This window comes from Lactuca virosa, chromosome 4 (assembly GCF_052849685.1).
Source record: "Lactuca virosa cultivar CGN04683 chromosome 4, Lactuca_virosa_CGN04683_v6, whole genome shotgun sequence".
Classification (NCBI taxonomy): Eukaryota; Viridiplantae; Streptophyta; class Magnoliopsida; order Asterales; family Asteraceae; genus Lactuca; species Lactuca virosa.
Genome location: NC_136429.1, coordinates 165,659,067 through 165,664,462, shown reverse-complemented (window position 1 = coordinate 165,664,462; position 5,396 = coordinate 165,659,067).

Genomic DNA, 5,396 nt, shown 5'->3' with positions numbered 1-5,396 from the left:
AAACAAATATTTTTGAGAATGTTTTTCTTATTTAATGAAGGATCATTATATAGCACACAATGTTTCAAGAATTTATGAAGTAGATGAAAGTTCAATCACTGAGATTGCGGTTTGAAACTTCATTGCGGATGAATGGTTAGACAACTGCAGTAGAAGAGACTGAGAAGAACACTTGAACACAATCAGAAATAACAATCAATAAGGACCCTTGAAATATAGGTATGATATATGGTTACCGTATATATGGTATATTGTGGTACAAAAGATGTACTGCAGTATACACAATATACCGAAACTATGTAAGATAGATATATTTAGTTAGGACCGCAATGGTGACCAAGAGTGGTCTACGGTACCTATCAATTCAAGAAGAATTGTGGGTCTGGATTCATCATTCCTAACATTTGTAAGAAACTACTGAGTTTTGTAGAGTCAAGTGCCTTTGTGAATACATCAACAATCTCTTCATGAGTATGGACAAAAATTAGTTCAATGTTACCTTTCAGGATGTGGTCTTTAATGAAGTGGTATCGTAGTTCAATATGCTTCATTTTGGAGTGATGAATAGGATTATGAGAAATCGTTATGGCACTCTCTGAGTCACAGTAAATCGATATCCGCAGCATCTTGTATCCGTAGTCCATAAGCTGCGTTTTCATCCACAAGACTTGTGAGCAACAGATGGCTGCTGCCACATATTCAGCTTCTGCGGTAGACAGTGAGACACAACTTTGTTTCCTTAATGACCAGCTAACGAGTCTTCCACCGAGAAATTGACATCCACCGGAAGTGGTTTTTCTGTCCAATCTAGATCCAACATGATACGCGTCAGTGAATGCTTGTAGGCTGAATTCGTTCCCTACGGGATACCAGAGGCCTAGATACTTGCTGCCCTTTAAGTATCTGAGAATCTGCTTGGCTGCGGTCATATGAGAAACTTTCGGATCGGCTTGGTATCTTGCGCATATGCCTGTTGCAAAGACAATGTTTGGTCGGCTTGCGGTGAGGTACATCAACGAGCCAATTATTCCTCTATAAGTCTTGTGATCTACTGATTCTCCAGAAGGATCAGCAAAAATCTTATATCCGAAGGCCATGGGGAACTTAGCCGAGGAACAGTTGTCCATTGAGTATTTCTTCAGCAGTTCAGAGGTGTATTTCTCCTGATGGATGAATATCCCTTGTGGGACTTGTTTCACTTGAAGTCCTAGAAACAAATTAATCTCCCTATTCATGCTCATTTGGAATTTGTTGGTCATGAGCTTTGCAAATTCATCCACCATCCCCTGATCAGTTGATCCGAAGATGATATCATCCACATATATTTGTACAAGCATAAGGTGATTACCATTTTCCTTTCTAAATAAGGTGGGATCAATCACTCCTCTTTTATATCCGGATGAGACAAGAAATTCAGAGAGAGTCTCGCACCATGCTCTTGGTGCTTGCTTTAGACCGTAGACAACTTTTTCAAGCTTGTAGCGGTGATCTGGGAATTCAAGACATTCGAAGCCCGAAGGTTGCTGAAGATAAACCTGCTCTTTCAATTCACCATTCAGGAAGGCACTTTTTACATCCATTTGATGTACCTTGATATTCTTGTGAGTAGCATACGCTAAGAAGATGCGTATGGCTTCCATCCTGGCTATTGGGGCGTATGTTTCATCATAATCAACACCTTCAACTTGACTATACCCCTTAGCGACTAGTCTTGCTTTGTTTTAAACTACCGCACCGGATTCATCCAATTTGTTCTTGTACACCCATCTGGTACCAACAATAGTGTGACCTTTTGGCTTCGGAACGAGTTGTCATACTTTGTTTCTTTTAAACTCTTCCAGTTCTTCTTGCATTGCTGTAATCCAATCAGGCTCCATTAGTGCTTCTTTGATGGTTCGGGGTTCGAACGAAGACATGAATGTTGCATAGTGACAGTGATCAGATAATTGTTGTGAGGATCGAGTTTGGATGCCTGTTGATGGTTTTCCAATGATTTGACCTGGTGGGTGGTCCTTTTTCCATACGTGTAGACGGGGTTGAAGATGGTCAGCAGCTGCTGTGGAAGGAATATCTACAATATATGAGGATTCTGTGGTTGGGGACCCCCTGGATTGTTGGAAGTGTGATAATCCTTGACTCAGTTCTTGTATCAATGTTCCCTATATCTTCATCATCGGAGTCAGACGAAACATTTGAGGGTAGAGATCTTCTGCTGATAGGAACTGGAGCTACAACATCAAGTACTGGAACCTCGATGGTTGTCACTTGATCCGGAGTGGAGCTTTCCCCCTTAACCGGCGAGGTGGAAGTATTGAGTTATACTTCATCGGATAGAGATGGACCAGATACATTAACATGTTGCTGTTGAGCTTCTGGGGACACAAGAACTTACAGGTTCAAAGAGATAAACATAGTTTACTTCAACTATGTTTAATGGACCCGAAGAGGCATGAATATCACTTTCAAGGATTGCTTTGGTTTCAGTTGATGGAGCAGCGTTGCGGACGTAATAGTCATCGAATTTGATGTCGAAGCTTTCAACTATTAGTCTTGTGCGTCTGATGAGAACCCTATAAGCTACCTTGTTTGTTGAGTAGCCAAAAAAGATGCCTTCGTCAGACTTTGGTGCGAACTTGTTAAGATGATCTCTGTTGTTGATCACAAAACATCTACACCCAAAGATGTGGAAGAATCGGACATTTGGTTTGCGGTCGTTAAGGCCCTCATATGGACTTTTACTGAGACGCTTGCAAACAATGCTTCGGTTTTGAACAAAGCATATTGTGGCCACTGCTTCGGCCCAGAAGTAGAGAGGAAGGTGTGTGAAGTTAAGCATTGATCTCGATGCTTCTACCAAATTCCAGTTTCTTCGCTCTACTACTCAATTCTGTTGCGGTGTGTAGGGAGCTGAGAAGTTATGACTGATACCTTTTGAAACCAAGAAACTATTTAAGAGATGATTGGTAAACTCGATTCCATTATCACTTCGGATGCGGCGCACTGGGAATTTGATCTGAAATTCAATTTCTTTGATAAAATTGATCAGTATCTACGGAGTTTCGGATTTGAGTCTTAGGAAGAAGACCCAGGTGAAACGAGTGAAGTCATCAACTATAACCAGTATGTATTTCTTGTGATGAAGACTGGCTACGGTAGATGGACCGCAAAGATCAATATGCAGGAGTTCCAGTGGTTCAGAAATTGAAGAGTCAATCACCATTGGGTGACTTGCTTTGGATTGTTTGCAACATTCACAGGCAGGACAGAGTGTATCATTGCTGAATTTGAGAATCAGGAGACCTCGGACTAGTTCTTCGTTGACCAGATTTGTTGATATATCTGAAGTTAAGATGAGCAAGCTTTCGGTGCCATAGCCAGCTGACTTCAGATACTGCTTTGGATAGGAAGCATAGTTGCGGTTTCCCAATGATCAGAGAAACGTCCAGTGGATACATGGTTCTTTTAGATTTGGATTTGATCAAACAAGTGCTTCTATCGCTTGTCATTACATAGCAGTATTCGTTGTCAAATTCAACCCTGTGGCCTGCTTTACATAGTTGGCCTACACTGATGAGATTGTGTTTGAGGCTTTCTACGTAAGCAACCTTTTGAATAGAAAAGTTTCATGTAGTAAGTAAACCATAACCTCGGATTATCCCATTCGCATTGTTGCCGAATGTGACATTTCCACCGTTGCAAATTGGCCTGAAATCCCGAAGGTACTCCAACCTTCCGGTCATGTGTAAGGCGCAGGCACTGTCGATTAACCATTCTTCTTCTTGTTCCTCCTTGCACATAGCCTGAGAATTACATGTTTAGTTTAGGCATCCAAACGAGTTTGGAGCCTGGGATAAAAGATGACTTTCTAATTGATGCATGAATCGAGCTTGCAGGAACAGGTTTCGTGTCAACTTTTAGGCCTAGTCCTGGGTGTTTGTGAGTTTTTGGAGTGTTGCGAGATTTAGACAAGTTACAAGGTTTTTGAAAAGAACGAGATTTGACATGAGATGAATTTCTTTGACAAGTACACTGACATACAGAAGATTTGTTATTTACTCTGACACTTTGTTTGGTCAGCGGTCTGGATGAAGAAGTAGGTTTATAACCAGTCCGAGAGAGATAAGATCTAACAGTAGTGCTGTTGGAATTTGAAAAAGTACGTTTTGCAGGAATGGGAGCACGTGTAGATGTAGTTGTTTTGATTATGATGGCATGTGCGGAATTAGAAAGATCTAGTGAATCATCATGTAAAATCAAGAACGAAATGAGTAAATAAATCTGTGTAAGCTCATATTAGATCTAGAAAGGATATACAAATGGGTTTGTACACAATTTCTCTCTCTAGTCTAACACTCCAAATGGTTCCTTACATAATGGGAGTCACTCACTTCCTATTTATAGGAAAGACTCAACCTATTTACACATACAAGAGGGTAAGCCTAAAACACTACATCCAACAGTGACTTTGCACCCTAACATTCTCCCCCTCAAAGTTAGGATTGGATGTCCCGGCTTCAGTCTCCAACGAGCTAGCGCGATCAAGACCAAACTTCCCCTCGAAGTAACACCGGTCTTCAAATCCACAAATGAATATTCGACAAACACGAGAAGCTTCGAATACCCATCATTCTCCCCCTTTTTATAATCAAAAAATGATTATAAAACCCACTAAGGGTGAGAAGCGCCCGAGGAATAGTCTTCACGATACTTCCCCTTGATGTGTACCAAAAATGAATCACCAAAAATCTTGCACGGAAAAACAATCCCGAAAAAGCCACAAAAAATTTCCAATTTATGAAATTTTTTGACTTTTTGGGTGAAAGTTGCAAGATTTTTCAAAAACTGGGTAAAAATTGTCACTTTCTGAATTCTGCAGCGCCCCATTGCACCAGAAACAGCCAAATATGCGAAACACACCCCCATTTGCAAAACTAGGTAGAATGTGTAGATTCGCACAAACTGCAGGGACCATAAATGAATATTCTCAATTTCTCAGCTTTTTACTCCAAATTCGAAGTTGGGTATTTTCTGCCAACTTTTCGAAACTGCAGGGTCTCACTTCGAAAATCCTGTATTCTCATCAATTTTTGCTCCAAATTCGAAACTGGACCAATTTTGCCATGTTTTCGAATTTCTGGGGTAATATTCGTAACTTTTGGTTTCTTCCACAATTCGTGTTACCAGTGAACGAATGCTTGAACATGGTAACGTACGAAGACTCTTTCTCTCTCCCCTTCGTACGAAACTTCATCCCTTTCGTACGAAATCACCAACACCCTTCGTACATCAACTCCATTCGAACATCAAACCCATCTGTTCTTTTGATTTCAATTAACCCAAATATTGACTTTAAACTGAAAATCAGATTTCCCAGACTTCGTTTCATCAACCTCATC